This window comes from Phyllostomus discolor, chromosome 5 (genome assembly GCF_004126475.2).
Source record: "Phyllostomus discolor isolate MPI-MPIP mPhyDis1 chromosome 5, mPhyDis1.pri.v3, whole genome shotgun sequence".
Lineage (NCBI taxonomy): Eukaryota > Metazoa > Chordata > Mammalia > Chiroptera > Phyllostomidae > Phyllostomus > Phyllostomus discolor.
This window is the reverse complement of record NC_040907.2, coordinates 42914713-42937919: the sequence shown is the minus strand read 5'-3', so window position 1 is coordinate 42937919 and position 23207 is coordinate 42914713. Positions and strand designations below refer to the sequence as shown.

Sequence of the window (23207 nt, the reverse complement as noted above, 5' to 3'; positions counted from 1 at the left end):
GGAAGGTTTGTTAATGTTAACAGTTGTAGGAAATACCTAGAAATTCAGTTATGGTGAAAATTTTGAAATTATTTAACCAAATAAACAAATACTTTCTAATTTAATTTGGAAATATTTTTCAGAGATCCTAAAAACAAAACAAAACAAAACAAACAAATTTAAAAACTACTGATCAGGGATTAACCTTAAACAAAAGAGAGAAGATGCATATGCCATTAAAGTAGGTGTCTTATATGAACATGATTGGTAACCAAGAAGATATCCAATCCAGAGGTTATAAGGGACAATAATAATAGTAGCTAAAATTTATGGAGTACTAATAGGTACTATGCCCTATTCTAAATACTTCATCTGGCTAATTCATTTATTCTCAACAATCTAACAAGGTAGATAATACTGTACTTTCAATCTTTATTTTACAGATAAGGAAACTGATGCATAAGAGGTACTTAAGTTCATATAAGGATAAGTTCCATATTTCAGAAAACTTCCTTCCAGGTATGAAGAGAAGAATCCTTCTAGAGGAGACTAGAAATGCTTTTTAAGTGTTGTTGAAGTATAATTGATATATACAAATTTACACACATTTAATGTATACATATTGATGAGTTTGTACATATGAATATACCCATGATATCATTACCACAAGCAAGGCTCTAATATATCTTATCAACTCCAAAAATGTCCTTGTTTTTTTGTGTGTGTTTCAGTGAGAACTGATTTTTAAAGATAATCATTGTGAAATAAAATATAGTATGTACAATTTTTCAGTCATTATTTCTATATTTTTCCTTGTTACTAAAATATTCTTTAGGCAAGATTCTTTTTGTTCAACACTGTAAAGCAAGTGAAGACATCATGTTTCAATGAGTGAAATTAATTGTCACCTGTTAGAGAATCTGCTAACTGAAGGTTAATGACTATAATAGATGATTCAGAGACCTTGACTGTATTAAGCTTTTGACATTTTTTACTAGAAGGTGAGCTTGTACTATTATTTCAAATACTATTTTCTTAGATGATTTTTCTGAAGAATAATTGAGTTGACCATTTAGATTAAATAACAGGCTGACTTTTGGCAGTGTATTATTTCTTTATGCTCAAAGCTCTTTTATAGTTGCCCCATATTCTCATTCTCTCTCCATATATGTGTATGTGTGTGTGTGTGTAAAGGCTAACAAAAAGTAATTAAGAATAAGGATGTTTGCTTATATAACCACTTGTAATTATCACACTTGGGAAATTTAAAATTGATACAATATTATTATTTAATATGTGATCCTTCTTTCCATTTACACAATTGTCTCCAATTATTCTTTTCTCTGGGATTCAAAATCAGGTAATCAAGGATTATGCATTATGGGTATTGCCATGTAGCTTCAGTCTCCTCTAATCTAGGTCAGCTCTCCAGCCTGTGTGTGTGTGGGGTGTGTGTGTGTGTGTGTGTGTGTGTGTGTGATATTTCATTACAGCACTGCTTTTGAATCATTTAGTCCAGGAAAATTTGTCATTGTTTTTTTGTGATCAAATTTGGTTTAACCATTTTTAACAGAGGTTATATTGTGAACTCACTATATGACATTGGCAGAAATATAGCACTGGATTGTCCAACTATGGGATATGGTAAATTTTATCATTTGGTTAGAATGGGTGTCCAGCAGATTTTTCCATTGTAAAGGGTTTTTTTTTTTTCGCTTTGTAATTACTGAGTTAATTTTAGACCATGTGAATATATGATTCCCCCAGAAGTTTGCCACCCAATGCTTTTTAGCATGCATTGTTAATTATTGCCTGAATTAATTATTCTTGTGGTGGTCATATAATGGTGGACTTTTATTTCCATTATTCCTTTTAGATCTATTAACTGGCATTGTTGTGTTTAAAAATGAAGAGTTTTCCCTCTTTTCTCCACACCCACCTTAACATTTTTAAGTGTAAATATGGACTCAAATTTATTTTTATTCAATGTGACATAATCAATATTTGTCACTATTCATTTTAATCATCAGACTCTCCCAGGTTCAGCCAGTGAGAACACCTTTAAGTTCGCTTCTGTATTCTTCCTGCATACCTCTACAATTTTTTTAAGGACTTCCATATTTCCTGGCACAAGATGTTCCAGGTGTTACAGAACACAGGGGGGCCAAAGGGCAATATATTGTTACTAAAAGGAACCCCCCCCCAGGTTCGTTATGTCTGCCACTTTATAGAAAAGACATCTCTCAATGCTAGAGATTCATGAAAAGGAAGGAAATGTTTATTTAATGCTGTACAGACTTAAAGTAGTGACCTAATGTCTTCATCAAAATCCCAAAGTCCCTTAAAACACCCACAAACACACACAGTCCTTTCTTCCCCCTTTGCCCAGTCTGGTGTATCTCAGGAAAAGAAATAAAAGTCCGTGGCTCAGGCAGCCCCCAGTTCTTCCCAGTACTCCGTCTCAGCTGGTAGGCCTCCCTCAGTTCCTGGCACCATCAGCTGTGTCGCCGAGATCTCTGCTAAAGCCAGGTGGTGGTTCCCCCTACTAATGCTGCAGGGGTCCCCATTCTGGCAAAGCCTCGTGGTTCTTCCCTCCACAATGGCTGTGAGGAGGGGGGTTGCCACTCTGCCAAAGCTGAGTGGCGGTTCACTGCTAAAGCTGCATGGTGATTCTCTCTCACAGGGCTGCGGGAGTCCCCACTTTGCTAAAGACTGAGTGGTTCTCTCCTCCTGCACTAGCTGTGGTTCTCCTTGTACAATGGCTGCCAAGTCTCTCTTTTAAATTCCCGAGCCAATCTTCTTCTGCAGCCCCATTTCTGACTCCTCCCACAATCAGCTACACTTGCCAGCACTCTCATATCCTTCCAGCTTTACTGGGCTGCCATCGTGAGTCTGGGAAGTCATGGCCCCATGTCTTGGAGCCAATCTTCTCCAAGCTCCCACACAGGCACTGTAACTAGGGGGAGTTGCCTCCCAGTTAAGTCCTGGGGGGAAGTTACTTCCATCCCCCAGGCTCAGAGCTTGGCCACAGCTAATTAACATATCTATGCAACCAGTTAAAGGTTATAGATATGTTAAATGACCACACCAGAGGTTAGCTGCAAAGCTGTTGCTGTGCAAAACAGCTATCAATGGCCCTGCTCCATGTGTCCCTTCTCCCAACCTACACCTGTGGGCGGCAGGTGGGGGAGGTGGGGCGGGGGTGAGGACATCCTAATATTTCCTGGACACCTTGAATTCTGGACCCCATTCCAAATCCCTTTTTGGGGCCCCCCTCTTGGCTGCACCCTGTAACACAGGTGCACTTTGTACTTTCCTGTCTTTATCCTGGCATCAGCCATTTCTCCAAGAAGGCCTCGTTTCATTTTGTGGGGAGTAGTGTTTAGTAAGTCTGAATTTCTTTAACTAAAGTAAGTTCCATTTTATAATTACTATTTCATTTCTTGGACATTAGATTTTAGTCCCTGTTAAAATAACAACATCCCAGTAAAACCTAAAATATTGAACATAAGAGTCACTTACATTTTAAGGTGAAAGTAATTATCAGCCCATTTATTTTACAAAGGATTAGAGGTTGAGAGAATGAGGACACTGGACAATGTGACAGTGGGAGGGGCCCATGGATATGTAAAGAAGGATAACATTAACTTCTTCTATTCTAGACACCATCGCACACGTGATTTAAAATGGTCCTCACAACAATCTTTATGTTGCAAATGAGGAAGTAACTTGTTCAAAGCTGCACTGTGTATAGCAGGCAGGCAGAACCAAAAACCATTTTTGTTTGACACAAAAAGCCTCACCTGTGCCGTATACTTCACCTTGGGCTGAGAAGATGAGGTTCACCCACTTTAAGCTTCGAGAAGGGCAAACTATGGTTGTCTGCCTTCCCTGGTCACTTGAATTTGTTCATTGTGACTTGCATGCACAGCCACCCTCACAAACATTGTCCTTTAGCTGAGAATAAGGTTCAAATGTTTCTCTCTACTGATCAGGAAGTCTGAGGGAAACAATTCTATTTTATTTGCTTTCAGGGTTTATTCGAAAAGAACAGATAGGCATCTCAAAGTGAATGCTGTCTCAGTCTGATTACTCATTACAAGTACTGCCTGTTGCCAGAAGTTAGTGCTAGCGGTGGGAAAGCTTGTTGTAGGCGTGTAAGAGATAACCAAGGCAAGCTGCTTAAAAAACAGTGTTGGGTACAAAGCCCAGAAGAACATGTTTTTCTCCCCTCCTTATTATTACCTTGGTCAAGGTCCTGAACTCGCTTGGTTCTCAGTTTTCTCATTGTAAATGGTAAGAATAATAGCTTGCCTGTTTGAACAAAGGAGGCAGGATATCTAGGACATCCACAACCACACGATAAGTAATTTCTGTAGATAAAGCATTTCCTTTAACACTAGAAATGTGGAGAAATATAAAGCAGAGTCTCCACCCTTATTATGTTTACTAACTAATTAGGGATGCTGAACTTGCATATAAAAAAGGCAAATAAATAGCACAGAGACATTTGTAACATACCCTGTGAGTGTCAAAGATGAAAGGATTAATCACCAAGAACATTATAAGTTTCCCAGTTAAAATAATAAAATACAACTTTTTACTTTTTCCTACCAATGTTCTAAAAAAGAAGGGAAGGGGGAAATAAAGAAAAAAATGAATGAAAAGGGAAGGGAGGAAGGAAAGGAAGAAAACACACAGGGAACAATAACAGTAATTACATAGGTAAATATAAAAGTCAGTGTTAATATTTTTTTAGTTTTTAACTCCTTTTTTCCCATATAATTTAAAGAAAAATTCATAAAAGGATAATTAGAAACCTATGTTGATGTATATACAGTGAATAAAAATATAATTTCTGATAAAGGGAGAGATGGAGTTGCACAGAAGCAAACTTTTTATATATGACTAAAACTAAGTTGATATTAATTCAAACTAGATTTTTATAAATTAAAATGTTCATTGTAGTCCTCAGGGCAACCACTAAGAAAATAACTTAAAAGTGTAGAAAATAGGAGAAAGTAATTAAAATGGCTATATATACATGTGTATATACATATACACATATACATATACATATATATATAAATATTTAACACCGAAGAAGTTAGTAATGCAGAAATTGTGGAGTAAGAAAAGGTATAAGACATATAGAAAACATATAGCAATACAGAAGTGTTTTCTTATCAGCAGTTATGTTAATATAAATGAAATGAAAACTCCAATCCAAATAATGACAGAATGGGTTTAAAAAACATGATCCAACCATATACCATCCATAAGAATCTCAGTTTAGATCTAAAGAAAAGTTAGGTTGAAAAATTAAAGGGCATTCAAAAATATTCCATGCAACCAAAAGGTAGCTGGATTGGCTATATTAATATCATACAAAATAGGCTGTATTGTTACAACAAAGGAGGATATTACATAATGATGAAAAGATCAATTTATCAAGAATATATATCAATTATATACACATAAACAGAGCCCCCAAACATATGAAGCAGCCCTGGCTGGTGTGGCTCAGTGAGTAGGGCACTGTCCAGCAAAGCAAGAGGTCACTGGTTTAATTCCAGGTCAAGGCACATGCCTGAGTCACAGGCCAGGTCCCCAGTTTCAGGCATTCTAGAGGCAACTGATCCATGTTTCTTTTGTACATCAATGTTTCCCTCCCTCTCTCTCTTTCTCCCTTCTCCTCTTTGTAAAAATAAATAAAATCTTTTAAAAAATATGAATCAAAAAACTGAAAATTATAGGAAAAATAGTTCAACAATAATAGTAGGACACTTATATACCCCACTTTAATAGTGGATATTACTTCAACAGGATCTAAGAGACATCAATAAAATACTGAAACAGTAGTAAACACATTCTTCTTAAGTACACATGGACAATTCTTCAGAAATGACCATATCCTAGGCCACAAAAAAATCTCAGCACATTTTAAAAGACTGAAACCACACAGTTTTTTCTCTGAATGCAATGAAATAAAATTAGAAATCACTGTAAAATTCCTAGAAGAAGATGTGGGGGGGAAGCTCTTGACATTGAGTTAGCAATGACTTCTTGCATATGATGCCAACCACAAGCAACAAAAGCAAAATAATGCAACTAATCAAACTAAAAAGCTTCTGCACAGCATAAGAAAGAATCAATAGAATAAAAAGGCAAACTATAGAATGGGAAAAATATTTTAAGCCATAAAACTGATAAGGAATTAATATCCAAAATATACAAGGAACTCCTATAACTTAACAGCAAAACAAACAGCAAAAACTTGACTAAAAATGGAAAAATAACTTGAATCAACATTTCCCCAAAGAAGACATACAACTGATTGATATACCAGTGGTACATGGAAAGAGGCTGAACATCATTAATCAGCAGGGAAATGCAAATTAAAACCACAATGAAATATCACTCACATATGTTAAGATGGCTATTTTTTTTAAGTGTTGGTGAAGATATAGAGAAATTGGAACTCCTCTACACTGTTGGAATGTGTAAAATGCAAAATGGTGCATCTTCTGTGGAAAATGACATGAGTTTCCTCAGAAAATTTAAATTTAGATTATCGTATGATTTAGCAATCCCACTTTGAGGTATATATCCAAAAGAATTGAAATCGGGATTTCAATGAGATATATGCAAACCCATGTTCACTGCAACTTTATTGACAATAGCCAATACATAGAAGCAACCTAAATGTCCATCAACAGATGAATGGTCAAGAAAATGGATAAAGAAAAAACATATATATGGAATATTACTCAGCCATAAAAAATAAGGAAATTCTTTCATGTGTAAGTTCTACACCTGCAGTACTACTTTCATTTCATTGTGCCCATCAGATGAATGGATAAACAAAACATGGTATATACATACAAGATATTATTCAGCTTTAAAAGGGAATGAAATACTGATTCATGTTGCAACATGGATGAACCTGGAAAACAATATGCTAAATGAAAGAATCCAGACACAAAAGCCACATATTGTATGTTTGCATTCATACATGTTCAGAATGGGCATGGTGATAGAAAGTAGATTAGTCGCTGCAAGGTGCTGTGGGGAAAGGAGAATGGCCAGTGACTGTTAATAGGCAGTTTCTTCATGGGAAATGAAGATATTCTGGAATTAGATAGCATTAATGATTGCAAAACACTGTGAATATACTAAGCACCACTGAGTAGTACACTTTAAAATGATGCCAAGGTGAATGTTATGTTCTGTGAATTTCACCCCAATTTTAAAAATACATCAAGGGAAGCATTTAATGATTCTTCTTTTAAACCCAGCCTATCCTAGGTTTTTTCCAATTGTTTCTCATTGATCTGTGGATATTTTCATAAAGAAACTGTGGCTTAATTGAAGAAAATGTGCACAATGTAGTTAAAACTTTACAATTTGCTCCTAAAATTTAGAATTCTGCCTGCTCTGTGAAGCATTTCCTTAACTCTCCTAAGACAGAAACAAAATGGCTATATTTAGTGTGATGCTTCTCTACCTTTTTCCAGCTTTTGATATTTACCCATTTTGTGGTTTGTTTTCTTTACATTTGTTTTCTTTTACAGTGTGACATGTTTGTTGTATTTCTTAGCATTTTATGAGTGCCTCCAGATCATGACTTGTTCTCTGTGTTTATATTTATTCATTCAGCACATAGTACATGGTCAATAAAGGTTTTCACCAGCCAGCTGGAATTACATATTTGGTTCTTATAAGTGTACTACATTAATGGCTCCTAAAATAGCCATATCTATTTGACTTGCCTGTGCAACACTCAGCATCCATTTCCCAAAATGAAACTAGGTCACATCTGGGACACATGAACAGTTTTAAGTTCCATCTGAAACACAAAACTGGTAAGTGTATATATCAAATATAATCAAGTTGACCATTCCAAAAAAATTATAAAGGATTAAAACTTCATTATTACACTTTTGGTCTCTGCTATTTTACTTCATTTACTAAGATTTATAGCAACACAATGATTTACACATGTTGAAAATCAAAACAGGATGAAAATGGCAAAAAGAAAAAACATTTTACTTTTATGAGTTCCCCCTATGCTGTGGTTATTTTATATAAGGTCTGTCTGTTTGATTATGGGCACAACTTATCCACAATGGATTGAAGACAACTCTCCTCTTCCGTAAAATCATATGTCAGAAAGGAAAAAACAACAAAGTCTCCTCCAATAAAGACAGTCTGAGGAAAAGGTCTCTCCTGACCACAGTAACAAGTAGGATGCTTATAAGAGGACCATGTGGAATGATCTGACTTTGGTGGTTTCTAGGAACAACAACAGAATTTGCTGAATGCCCACAGACCTTGAGTTGTGCCTGTGGGCACAGTTCACTAGTGCCCTTTGCGGGCACTAGTTATTCTCTCTGTTGTTTAAATCATTTATAAAGTTGATTTTTTTGTGTGTGTGAAAAGGAGGCCAAATAATTCACTTCTGATAGAACATTATTGGAAATTGTTAATCATTGCACAAATGGTTAGGCAGGTGAGAACACTAGTCATTCCATTAATGATGTGATGCCTCCTTGTCTCCACCCTACACCCAAGCCTAACATGGCACAAAGAAAAAGCTCTTTGCTGCACCATTTCTCTATGAATTTTATTAAAACCTAGAACAATAATTTACATCTTTATAAATGATAGGATTTTGTTGTTATTTTTCAGGCTAAGTGAGCTAATTAATACTGATTTGCCCTCTCACTTCTGTTTATATTCCATTTGGAGAAAAAGTCATCTGATGAAAAGAATTTGGTCCCATGTCTCAGATTTTTATGAAATCTGCTCTCACTTATCCTAATACCCCACACTTCAGATTTATTGGCTTTTATTGAATATCTATTGTCAAGAGTGTCTGGCTCTGTGTTTGGCCTTTTTCACCCCTAAAATGGGGTGAAAATTCCCTTCCTTTTCCATATTGTTATAAATATTCATTGTATCACTCAGGCCCTGGCAGAGTACAAATGAGTACATGCTCACAATGAATTTTGATGAGAATTAATGAATGAACTATTTACAAGAATACAAATAAGGATGAGGAAACCAAAAAATGATCCCGAGGCATCTAGGGATAGCAACATCAAGAAGCCTTTACTCCTTCATGCCCAAAGGAGCAAGGTGAGGCAGTAGTCTTGGAGCTTGGAGAGAACTGGCATTAGGGAAGGCAACTGCCCACCAGGAGCTGTAGTCACAAAAGGAACAGCTTCCCTTAGACTCTTGGCATTGAAGCAGTGGAGAGAGGTTATTTCTTGTTGGCAGAACTGAACAGGAAGCCAAAGGCAAAGGGAGCCTGGTGATACAGTTTGCAGGGTCATCCTTCTAGGGCATGGAGCAGGGTAGAGAAGTGAGCGGAATGGATCTAGATGAATAAAGGGAAAATTAAGATCATGCTCACTTTGTAATTTAACTTAGAACAATTCATAAATCAGTATTATTATCCCAACTTTACAAATGAAGACTCTGAGATAGTCAAATTTTAATTGCTCAAAATTACACTGCTACCAAATAGCAAATTTAGGATTTAAATTTCTAGTCTTTGACACCAAAATGTCTTCCACTTTATTTATGTGGCCTGCCTTATATTTTTGGTAATGTGAACTTTGTAAATGATTATAACTTATGTTTGAAATTTGACTATTAGGAATTTCAGAATTAGATTTTAAGCCCCTTTAGCTAAGGATACAGGATTTTATGGCTTATATTTCTCAGGAACCTTACCTTACTATTTGACCTTACTTTCCTTCTGCCCAGATTTCTTTATATTTTTATATTTTCTTCCATGTCTCTTTTGAAGAGGTAAAGGATAAACAAATGAACAGTGAATAACCGGTAACTTAGGGCCTGTGCTTAATCAGCCTTTTCCCTGATACGAAGTCATGAATGTCACTGTACGAGTATAGGGACTGCTAACTCCTCACCTTCACACTCAAACACACACCCACGATCTTTACTTTAGAGTTCATTTTACCACTTCAATAAAGTGCCCCTAGAGGCTGCTACCAATCAGTTAGTATTGGCAGGGGAGTTGAAATGTATTTGCTATGCTTGGTATACTATGACCAGTAAATTAACTGGTGATACTGCAGGATCTTTAATATGGCAATGCCCTATGGAGATAGTGGCTTCCATGTTTAACAGCAGACATCCTGAGAGCCTTTTTACTCAAGCTCCTTGTATGTAATGAACATCATTAGAGTCTGACTGTTTCCCATACTTCAAGTACTTTAGTAAAAGCAAATAAGCGATATGTGAATGCACTTCCTCTCCAAATAATTAATTTTCGTGCTTCAGACTCAAATATGTGGCATTATTCCAAGGATATCTTAATGGTTATTTTTTAAAAGTGCTGTGCTATTTGTTTTTATTATCCCAGATAAAGGCCTATTTGGCTCTATTAGTAGAGTTAGCTCCACTAAAGCTGTCAGATTACAATTCCATTATCTAACATCCTGAAGCAGCTCTACAACATCATTTAGGAGAGAGTGGAATTCATTTAAGCAATCAAGACTTGGATTCCATTCAAGACCGTTTAGTGAAAGTTCACAAAGGATTATTATGGAGAAGACTTGCCCATAGGTTATAATGGCATGGTATACAGCATACCTATGGTATACTATATGCCCATGGTAACAGTATAATGATCAAAATATTGACAATAGGAGTTTCTTTGAGTTCTGCCCTTGTAGATTATTTTTTCACATATATTATAGTATAAGCCTAAAATAAAGCTTTAACAAGTTTCCTTTTGCACATATGTATGTATGTAAATATATAAAGAAAAAAAGATTGATTCTGTGGGGAAGTATTCAAACTTTATGAATCAGCATCATTTATATCTTCTTTAATTGTCCATCTTCTACTCTGTCATTTGAAACTTAGGTATGTTGGCTTGTGAGCTTTGATAATGAAGAATGCCTATTTCTTTACTCAGGCTGATGGCCTGAGCACTTTTTCTTTCTTCCCCAAGTCAAGTTTATGAAACTTCAATATTTACACAATAAAGTCAGTTCTCTTTAAGAAACATTCTATTATTTGATATGTTTAAGAATTAAAATTAAGAACATTATCAGGATTCTGACCCCTTTTAACACAGTGTCATTCTTGATGTTCTTTTCCATGTTCTTTCTATACCTCCAATGGCCAAAAATGAACAATGAACACTTTGATGATGTTTTCTTTTTTTTTAATATTTCATTTATTTATTTTTAGAGAGGGAAGGGAGGGAGAAAGAGAGAGAGAAACATCAATGTGCAGTTGCTGGAGGTCATAGCCTGTAACCCAGGCATGTGCCCTGACTGGTAATCGAACCGCGACACTTTGGTTTGCAGCCCGTGCTCAATCCACCGAGCTACGCCAGCCAGGGCTTGATGATGTTTTGGCATTTCAAAAATTGCTTTCCTGTATATTATCTCATTTTATTTAGATATCATCCTGTGGATCTCATGATTCATGCTTTACCAATGAAGATCTGAATGTCTGGCATTCAGCAGTAGACAAGCTCCGAGACTGGGGGTGGTGGGGTTGGGCAGCTGATCCAATGGTGCTCAAGTCATTGGTGTCCATTGTTCACTAATGATTCAAAAATGTTGTTGTTCATCTCTATGTGTTCATCATAATACCAGACGTTGTAAGGAAGATACAGATATACAGAACATCTCAGAACATGTTTTCTATGCTCCAGGAGTAACTTAAAGGCAGTAGGTTCCTCTTACGTCTAGGCCTTCCCTAGTGCTGTTTTCTTTGCCTAGAAGATTCTTCCTAACTTTTCTTAATTATCCTTCACTTCTTGAGAATCTATGAATGGAGAGTCAGTATAGTCACTACTGCATTCCCTTCACTAGCATAGTGCTTTGTACACGGTAATTGCTCCATCTGTATTTGTTGCATGATGGTTTAAACTTGGCATTATCTTGTTGTCTCTTGCTTCCCCTGTAGTAATTACAGTTCCTTGGAGTCCTTTTGCGATCACAATTCACATCTCTCTTGCTCTTGGAGTCCTTTCGGCCATTTGTGCTTTTGACATGGAAAAAAGTAGGTGCTACAGGTGGTCTCTCTCTGTGACAATTTGTATTGAAACTCTGCCTGGGCCCACTGTCAGTTCAAAACAGGAAGAGTTGATTGGAGACAACACTGGGAACTAAACATAAAGCCTGATAGAATGTACCAGCTTAATAAAAAAATAAGTTTTTTACTTTTCTGCTAGAAATTATAGAATCATAAATTATATCCTATTCCTAAGTCTAGATTTTCAGCTTCATTGCTGACATTCAGCATATAATATCTGTGACAAACTTAGAATAAAATTACTGCTTCCAAAGTAAGTAAAATGCAGACTTAAAACATTTGATAGGAGGAAATATCATAACTCCTTTAAAATACTCTGATATTACATAGATATAAGAAATAATATGTAAATATTTAGTCCTATGAAATTTTGTCATCACCATCATCCTCCTCCTCCTCCTGTATTCAAACATCTTTACATTTCTGGCATGAACATAGGGTCTGGCAGATAGTGTGTATTCAGCAAATGCTTCTGAAATATATGAATACATATGCTATGACTGATACATGACAAGAACTTTATGGTGTACAAAGTGAACAGTTTTTCAGCCATTATTCTATCTGAACCTCATAACAACACAGGACTGATTACTAACTCTATCTTAAAAATAAAAAAAGAGCAACCCATAGGGATTAACTGTTTTGTCCCAGTTCACACATAACTAATGTGTGATAGAGTTCCCATTCAAACCCAAGTCTTGTGACTTCCAGTCTTGACGCTATTCTGCCTTGACCTTCAAACTTAAATTTATGTATAGATTGAGTAAGGACAGAGAATTCCTTAACATGTTAAATGGCACTCAATATATTTTTAAATATCAGAATGAAATTGTTCTAAGATTTAAAAATTAGAGAATCATTAATCTAAAAAAACACAGACATCATTAAAACAAATTTAGGACCTGAAAATAAATGAACACATTGTCTTAGGACTAAAATGAGAGGAAATTGCAGGGTGTGTGGGATAAAAATAACCACACTGTTAGAGAACTGTCAGCATCTCTTAGTCTGAAGGAGTGAATAATTATCACAAGAGGAAAGGGAAAATAAACCATAATTAAGCTATGGTGGTAATAGTGTTCCTCTAGGGATAATTATTTGTCTTCATTGCATTCTAACAGTACTACTCCATAGATGATGTAGAACCTTCCATTTTTATTTTTATAGGTGCATTTGGTCCATTAATTTTTAAACCTATGGTTTTAATAAACTGTTTTCTTAATTTGCTTTAAACCTAGTAAACCTTTAGATTTTAAATAAAACACTATAAACATTTTTAAACAACCACTAACTCATTATTCAACAAAAATAAAAACAACAGACCATTGTTAATTCATTTGGCCCAACAATCAATAAACATGTAATAACTCTGCAGTAATTAGAGCTGTTCAGAGAAACAGAACCACTCAGGAACTCCATGTTACTAAAATCCTCCTGCTGAGGCTGGTAGTCATGCCAAAGAGAAAATTCCGGTATTGATTTGTAGGATAGGCTTCATTATTTCTTTGTTAATTTTTTAAAAATTTGTAACTGTCCTAATTTCAAAAAAGGTTCAATTTTCTTACAGTAGAAGTACAGGTATAATAAAAGAAATAATCCTGAGCCCTGGCTGGTGTAGCTCAGGTGATTGAGTGCGGGCTGCGAACCAAAGTGTTACAGGTTCCATTCCCAGTCAGGGTACATGCCTGGGTTGCAGGCCATGGCCCCAGCAACCACACATTGATGTTTCTCTCTCTCTCTCTCTCTCTCTCTCTCTCTCTCTCTCTCTCTCTCCCTTCCCTCTCTAAAAATAAATAAATAAAATCTTAAAAAAAAAGAAATAATCCTAGTAGTCACTAAGGGCAACCAATTGGTGAAAGAGAAATATTTTATCAAGAATTTACAGCTGAGGAAAATACAATTGAGTATAAAATGTAGTCCTGAGCTTCTTAGAAATGGAAGAAAAGAGGGAAACATTATTCCTAGTATTTAGTAGAGCCTGGAGTTCTGTGAGACATTGGATAGATGCCTGGTCCTAAAAAAGACTTTGACTGAAATAAACAATGTATATGAGACTATAGGTCACAACAGAAGTGTGTAGGTGTCCTTCTTATGAGTTCATTTTATAAGTATGGCCTTGTTGACAGCCAAAAAACTAGAAAGATAAGACTACAGACCAGGTGTAAAGCTTCCTGGAGATGACTGCCAGCAGAGAAAAGCTTATATAGGAGGTGGGATGGGAGAGCTAAGAAGTTGGGGAGGCTCCAACTTCACATGCCGTACATTTCTATGTCAAGTAGGATGCCCCTCCCCTCCCTATTTAAATCCCTTCAGTGTTTTAACCATTCAGTGTGCAAACCATTGCATCCATGATAAAATCTGAAATTCTTACCATAGCTTCAAGGCCCTCTGTGATCCAGCCTCTGCCTACCTGCAGCCTTCAATTCATTTCCCCTGGATCACTCTGCTGCCACCGTGATGGACCACTTCTGATTGTTCAAATATATTGAGCTCTTTTTACTTAGTGTTTCCTCAAATGCTGCTCCTTCTACCTGAAACACTGTCTCTTTGTCCCTTCACCTGGCTAATTCCTGTTCAATCAGTAGATTTTGGCTTACATATTCTTGCTGCAGAGATGACCGCCCTGACCTTCACCTCACACCATTTGTATTAAGGCACACCTGTAATTCCATCATAGAATATGACATTTTTCTTCATGGCATTTGTAAAAACCTATTTGTATTCTTATTTACTTAAAGTCTTCTTATGGTAGATATGTGGGTTAGTATGAAACATACATGAATTCTCTGGCATTGACCACTGAGTGGGCTTGGTTTCTAATTCCATTCTCCAATAAAGGAACCAAGCCTCCTTTGGAGAATGACTTATTCTGAAGTTGAGGCAGGGAATATATATGATGTACCTGAAGCATCTTGCAGTGACAGAAAACAAAGAAATGCTTTTAAATATGGTGATACATGGAAAGGACATTGTATGTTAAACTGAAATAGGTCCTGGTAGCCAAAAGTGGAACAATTTGAGAAACAAAATAAATAATGATAGTACTGGATTATAACCTAAAGAATAAAATAAACATCTATAACTCTATGCTGATATAAATGATTGAATAAACTAGAAAAATAATTGGAAGAAAACGGACAAATATTTCCTAACAGAAGAATTATAAATAATAATGGGTTGCTCCCCAGTCCAGGAAGTAGAGCTTAATTCCTCTCTCTCCCTGAGTATGGGTGAGACTTAGTCATTCCATTCTAAGTAGTAGAATGTGAAAACAGAAAAAAATAGTAACTTTACAGTAAAGAAATCTGAAATAAACTACCTTAACTAAATGATTGAGGCTAATATCACCAGTGATAAATCGGGTTTATACTATGGCATGTGTCCTTGATATGATGTGATGAGAAGGGCCCTTGACCTTTATATTATTCACCCCCAAATTCCCTAACTTCCGTCTATTCTGAGAAAACATCAGGTAATCCCAAACTGAGGATTTCCTACGTTACTGGAAAACACCTATCCAGTAATTTTCAAGAGTGTCAAGGTCATAAAAAACAAAGGATGACAGATGATAGCCAGTTGGCTAGAGGGTGGAGGAATTGAGCAAAAAGGAAAAAGGACTCATGGACACAGACAACAGTGTGGTGATCACTGGGGGGAGGAGGACTAAGGGGACTAAATGGTACTGGAAAAATACAATAAAGATTAAATTTTTTTAAAAAAGGAATTCTGAGAAGCTGTCAGAGACAGAAGATGAAGGAGACATGATGACTAAATGCAATATCCTGAAGGGGATCCTGGAACAAAAACACTAGTGGGAAAAACTGGTGAAGTCTATTAAAGTCTGTAGTTCAGTTAATAGTATTGTACCAGTGTTAATTGCTTAGTGATGATAAATATGCTCAGGCCATGGAAGATAATGTTAGGGGAAGCAAGAGGAAATGCATGTGGAAACTATCTGTACTGTTTCCAACTGTTCTGTAAATTCCATAAAACTACAATTATTTCAAAATGAGAAGTTAGAAATATTTTCTCCCCCTAAACTGTACCTTCATTAGCAGGGATCATCTCTGTAGTGGTCACTATTGCATGTCCATTTCTAACAGGGATGTGTGCTGGACAACACTTTGGGCTCTAGAGTCTGGCTGCATGTTTAGTTCCTGGCTCTGCTACTTATGAACTATGTTACTAGCAAGTTTCTTATAAGCGCCGCATGTCTCAGTGTTCTGATTTATAAAAAGGAACATAAGGTGGTTGTGACACAGCTTAATATGTGTAAAACACATGCAAAGTGCAAAGTTAGTTATTATCAATATAATTCCCATTTAATATATCACTGTTACATGAGAGAATGAATGACACAAGATTTTTTGCCAAATGTGATTATTTATGATTCAATTAAAGTCAGAAAGAGCGAGTATTTGGAGAAGAGGTTCAGGGTACAGAGTAGTATGAATGAATGGGAACTCCCTAAGGCACAGCAAATGGATTGGCAAAAGGATCTCAAAGTGTAAGGCTAAAGTGTGGAGATGAAGCAAGGAGCAATACTAATAATATGGAGTATGTCTAAGGACCCGTACTTTGATTAGTGGTGAAGGTGACAAAGAAGAGTGGTTAGCTTCTCCAGGGTAGTTTGCCCTCAGGCATGTTTTCCACTCTCCCCTGCTCTGTTCTGTATTTGCAGTGGCTGATCCCTGCAAGCTGCCTTTCTCAGCCCCTACTTCATCTGGTTTCCAGCTGAATATGGCTAATGGGAAGCCTGGTGGGAGACTGGAGGATGGAAGGAGGGAGAAGCCAGCGGTTTTTATCCCTCTCTTCTGTCTTGGGCAGCAACTCCAGCAGCAGCTCCATCTCTCCATGCACCGTCCTGCCAGGCTTAGTTTCTGCCCAGGGGCCAGTAACACCACTTTTTCCTCTGTCCCTCCAGTCAGGGGGCTTAGTGGCTTCATTCTATAATTATTCTCTGGGTTGTCTCACTGTCCTCTATTTGACTCTCCGTTCCTCCATTGCCCGTGTAACATCTTCCCAATTTTGAAATCCCTGTAATGGATGTTCAAGTGGCCTCTATTTCCTGGTTAGATTCTGAAACAAACAAAATGTATGGTGACATTCCCTGTTTTTCAGGCTGATTATAACTCTGGGGACAGGTTTTCCAGTGCTACCATAGGCAGAGACACTGGTTGTTTTCCTAAGTATTTGTTACATAGCAGTGTGCTGTGAACAATCCTGGGCTTCAGGGTACTGGGTTATTTAGAAGGAGGAGCCTGTTTAGGATTACTCATGTACCACTCCCTTCTGGACTGATCTAAAAAAATCTTATGGGAGAAGGAAGTTTCAGAATCCCCGTAATATACTAGCCAGTCCCAGTGATGGATCCACTAGGGGTTATATGGGCTGAAGAGCATCCCCTGCTCAGAAGTATATCCAAGTATACTTGGAGCCAGAGCAGTGGTGTCCATACCATTCCAGCCCTTTAAAGCTACCGGCTGACTCATTTTGGAACTTCATACAAAAAAATGCTATTGTCATAAGCATTTTGTCTCCAACATTCATTTAGACGACCTTTCCCTTGAGTCCTTGCTCTCTGTCTTCCTCAGTTGGGCTCCATATCTCACATCTATTCCTCACCTAGCCTTTGTGAATAACAACTAACTTGGCCTGCTATCCTACCCTTGACCTTGGTATCTCTTCCAGAACATCACTTTGGCATTTGTCTTCCAGCTTCTCACACAGTGATGGACTCTACTTCCATACCCCTACTTAAGACCTCACCATGACCTTCCATTTATTAAATTTTACTCTTCAAAATAGATAACCAAGTGAAAGACAAGTTGAGAGAGTTGATGATGAGATGGCAGCGTAGTCAGGCTAGTTTAAAGGAAAGAGGGATATAGGCAAAAAGTTAGCTAGGAAGCTGTTAGATGTAATTAGAACCTAGGTTTGGAGGGAGGAAGAGTGACGATGTATGGGAAACGCCAGAGATTCCTTTCAAAGGGGATACTAATAGAAATAATATTTTCTTATAAAGATACTTTCACTTACAGAGTACCTAATTCATTCCTTTTAACCTCGATCAGATGGTTACATAAACATCCTTGTCTACCTGAAGGGCAGTAGCAGTGAAAAATATGTTTTCTCTAGTGAGGGGGCTTTGGCTTTTCCACAATTCCCACCAGTTTTCTCCTCAATTCTCTGACCTGGACAGTTGATGTTGTCTCATTCTTATAGAAAGGACTTAAAAAGGAGTTTTATGACAAGTCTGCTATTTCACCCTTTCTACCATATACAGTCCCCTAAGTGATTCCTGTATAGAAATTCTAGATAATCCTGAAAGAAGTAGTCTGTGCCTATCAGACTACTGATAGTACTAAAGTACTACCACTAGCTAGTGATCATAACCAACCTGTAGTCTTAGGTTGCACTTTCATGTAAAATGCAATCCTAGAGTATCCAAACTTTTGGCATCTCTGGGCCACACTGGAAGAAGAGTTGCTTTGGCCACACATTAAACACACAAACACTAATAAAAACTGATGAGCAAAATAAAGGTTTCAAGTAAATTTACAATTTTGTGTTGGGCCACATTCATAGCCATCCTGGGCTGCATGTGGCCCACAAACTGTGGGGTGGACACCCCTGCTTCTTGATCTCATGTAAAAATAACCCTGGCAGTGGCCACTTCCCTAGAGGTGGCTCTTTGATGAAGAATAATGGAAATGTCTGTCATCACAGGCTGATATTAAGAAGTTATCTGCTCAGCCTAGACAGCAGCCTACTTTTAACTAAGAATCATGAAGAAACTATATCTAAAGTGTAACATTATGAAGAGTATGCATTTTGCTTTCATGCAGATTTAGTTTGAGTCCTGGCTTCACTATTTACTGACTCCATAACTATTGCTAATTTACTTAACTTCTTGGTGCTTCAGTTTATTCATTGATAAAAATGAGGGCAATAGTAGACCCATTATAGTGTTTTTTAAAGATTAAAAAAGTAATGAATAAAATCCAATCTCGCGTGTTTGCACTGAGTGGCTTGTCATTGTTGGTGATGGTGGTGTTAAGTGTATACCCTGAAGGATATTCTCTTATTCTTGTTCCACAGAGCCCCATCCCAGACACCGCAGGAGGTTGCAGCCATAGTTAGATTGCAATGGTTCTTAATGCCAACTGCACTTTAGAATTACTCAGGGTTTTCAAACATACTGACATCAGGCCACATCCCAGAACAGAATCTCTGGAGATGGAGCCCCAGCTCACCAGGTAATTCTAATACACCTGGGAGTGAGAATCACTGGGTTAGAGGAACCATGGATCTGAAGTTGGATAGGATGATGGTTCTAGTGTTATTTTAATATGACCCAAAAGCCTATGATAGTATTTATCCAATGTAAGCTACTATTTATTATTAGTTACTGTTACTGGTACATGGGATGTAATTCCTGAAAATGAGAATTGTGATTAAAGTATGGTATGAGAAATAATAATTTTTAATATGCAGAGTTAAGGTTTTATACAGATGCAAAAAGGTCTTGGGGAATAAAATAATAAGGAAAGGCTTAAGATGGTAACACACTGTTATCTCATTTTACACTCACAATCATAAAATTTTTTTAACCACTTCCTTACAACTCAGTCACAAAGTCAAGATTGTATTTATTTCCTGTAGATTTTATAAGCTCCCAGAAGTTTCCTGGTAAGTCTCTGTACTAAAAAGAGCAGGTGATATCAAGGCCAAATACATGTTCCTGATATAAATAGCAGGAAGTCTATAAAGTATTTGTTGTAAGAAGAGCAGGATTGAAGCATATGGTTGAGGACATATAAGCACAATATGTTCTCCAGCACTACATAACACCTGTGTAGAACAGCTAAGCCATATGTTTTGCAATTTATACTTTAAAAATTACTATGTAGATGTTAAAGAGGAAAATGCACATTTGCACAAAAAATAAGCACATGTTTGCTATTAACATGATTCAACTATGGTTTCTTCAAATCCTGTTTAATTGTAACACATTTTTATCTTCTAGTGCATGCCAAAACTTCTTTTAAAACCACTAAAGTATACTAAACCAAAAATCTTAGAAGCATATTGTCAAAGGGAGGGTATTAAAATTTCTATATGATAGTGGAATTTAAATCTGCTCCACTTCGATGCAAGACATGAAATTTAGTATTAGTAATGTCACATGTCACAAAATGGCTAATGTTAAATACATTTTCTTTTGGTATTTGCTTGGTCTCAAGGAGAAAGGTTTTACTCTTCTTTAGCCAAAGTCTTACCAATATGTTAAAGTTGTCCATGTTGTATGTGTGTATGTGTGGTGTAAGGTTAGAGTGTGTACTGGGAGGGAAGGTGAGAGTGGAATATCCTCAGGCTGCTGTGTGTGATGGGGGACTTTTCCATCTGGCATGTGTAATAGGAGGAAGACTTCAAAGTTAGAATAAATGGAAATGCCCAATCTAAAACAAAATCACAAGGAAATGAAGGATTGTATTACTAGTTAGGATTTGACACCTGCTATCCCAATGGCTTGATCTCTGGTGCTTCTAAAGCTCCAATTTAATTTAACTGAAAGGACAATTTAATTTAATTGAAAGACTTCTTATAATGTATTTCTAAATAGAGGTCGTCACTGAGCCTATTTTTAGTGTCTAGTTTAGACATAGATAATTAGTAACATTCATTTGTAAGACAATATTTGATGTAATAAAGTTAATAAAGTAAATTGAGATAGTAGTGAATAGCATTTTGTTTCTATAATTAGGCAAAGAAACGTATTTCACTTAGTTGTCATTAATTCACTGAATAAACCACTTATTCACAGATAACATGAAAGAAACATTCATACAACTCAGATCAAAACATTACAAACTCTTGGTTAGTTAGCATGCAAATAAATGAATGAAATAAAATGCTCTGTACGAAAACTTCTCAGATCTTCTCAGGTCAAGTCTTAGAGATGCTTCACAACTTCTCTCTCTAGGAGATTCACAACAAATATTAGGACTATCCTAAGATATGCTAAAATAATAAAGCCTGTGTAATTCAAGTGTTATTCAAACTTAATTGACTATTGCTCTTTTTTTCTCCAAGTAAAACCTATTATTATTCTGGAAAACTCTGTTGGCTGTCTATACAACAGCCCTTCCTTCCTTTCCCTTTCTAACAGAAGCATGATTCTGCTGGGACAGCAATATATCTAGTCCCAGAGCATCGTGAGTTCTCTAAGCCAGTCTTGACAATCTCACATAGCAGGCTGCGATGCAGAATCTGGCCAATGAGACCTAAGAAGAAGTCTTTTGGGAGGCTCTTCCTTGATAAAAGAAAAAAAAAAGATGGCATAGAGAGGTGGTCCTGTTATGCTTTGGTTGCTGTTACCTGAAAAATAAGATGCCTCTAAGGAAGGCAGCATCTTGCAATCAGGAAGTAACAAACCTGGGGTCAAAAGCCAGCTGACTGAAGCCAGGGGAACAGAAGGATAAAAAAGCCTTGGGGCTTTGATGGAATTATTGAGTCCACAAGTCAACTTGATGGCTGCTTGTCTATTTCTTAATAAGGAAATAACCATCATATATGCCACTGTCAAATAGGTTATTATCACTTGCAGCTAAACATTATCCCAACTGATAATCTCTTTGAAAATTCTGGAATAGAATAAGTGTCCTTCTGACTCCTGTGAGATTAAGAGCTCAACACATGCTAATGGGAAAAGGAAGCATGATGGGTTATTCGGGGATGGGACCAAGGGTATTAATTTAGTTACAAGTCTTTCCCCCGAGCAAGATCGAACATGCTGTTGTGATCATGGCAGACTTAGCCTCATATGGGTCAGGGTGGCCCTAATAGTGTGAAGCATATCAGTTATAAGGCATAGTAACAAGGATAGGAAAGACTATGCTGAGGAAGGAAACAATTTTGAAACCTCAGTTTTTTCCACAACAAAACTGTATGTCTCAATCTACATGTTCTTTTTGGGTTGGTTGGGGGCTCTGCTCTGAGTCATCTTCACTCTGGAATCCCGGCTGAGGGAGAATTGCCATCTGGAACACTGTAGGTTGCTATGGAGGAGAAAAGAAAGCTCTGGGTATTCTCATGCTGACAATCAAAGACTTTGTCCAGAAATAACACCTATCAATTCTTATAGCGCATTAAAAGAACTGGTCACAAGAGCCCACTCAGCCACCAGGGGCCCAGAAACAGACAGCACTCTGAGAAAATCTTCAGTGGTGATCTTACATCAGTGTAGTTTGCATAGCAACAGGAGTTTCTAGCCAGAAAGTATGCTTGAGTGCCTTGGATTCTCTCTGGGAGGTCTGTCTGGGCAGAAGCATGGCCCAGGTGGCTGGAGGGTTACAGACACTGGATTTGGCCCCAGGGGAGAGAACTGGTAAGCACTAGGTAATGTTGGGGTTCCATCCAATCAGCCTAAAATTCAAGCCAGGATTCTGGCCCTAGGAGGGAAACTGAAAGACAAATCAAACACATACCTTTAGTTGCTATTTGCCAAGTGCAGGTAGACAAGCCTTCCATACAGTTTAACTTGAGGTAGGGCTTTCTGGGGCCGGGTGGGATGGAGGACATGTTTTGTTAAGTCAAAGTAGCAGGAAGGAGAATTTAACAAACCTATGGCTGAAGAAGAGCCAAGGTTCTATCCAGGAAGATAGTTTCAAGAGTCAAATTTAAAGGGAGTAGTGAGCTCATAAATAAAAGAGTAGGTAAACAAAGCCTGAGCTCAGGAAGATTACAGGTAGCATGAAATGTAATGCAAGGCATGGACTTCGACAAATGGCTTAGGAATAATGCAAGGAACCACGTGAAGGGACTCAACATTTCTCTTTATGCCTAGCATACGGATAATTGTGCAATTTCAAGATGTCACGCCAGATCGGACAAATGTGTTTGTATTTTAAGGGAGAAGCCTGTGATTAGGTCAAGCATCAGGTGTTTAAAGGCTAATGACAGAAAGAGGAAATCCAGGCTCACTGGCTGGGGAAGAGTTGAGGCTGGTCTGAACAGGGTGTATATGGCCTGGCTTACCTCAGGGATGGAGCTTCAGTCGAAAGTCTTTAGTAGCCGCAGTTTAGCAACGCTGAGAAAGGCAGGGCTAGACATATTTCAGCTTTCATCATTTCTAGATG

At 37.2% G+C, this 23207-nt stretch overlaps 1 long non-coding RNA gene across 1 annotated transcript; it reads right to left on the bottom strand.

Moving 5' to 3' along the window:
- Nucleotides 1-8412: 8412 nt before the first annotated feature.
- Nucleotides 8413-13658, bottom strand: LOC118500638. The gene is made up of 2 exons (XR_004903215.1): nucleotides 11945-13658; nucleotides 8413-9361 (listed from the first exon to the last, which is right to left on the bottom strand). It is a non-coding gene; the product is annotated as an uncharacterized LOC118500638 (long non-coding RNA).
- Between the last annotated feature and the right edge of the window lie 9549 nt (nucleotides 13659-23207).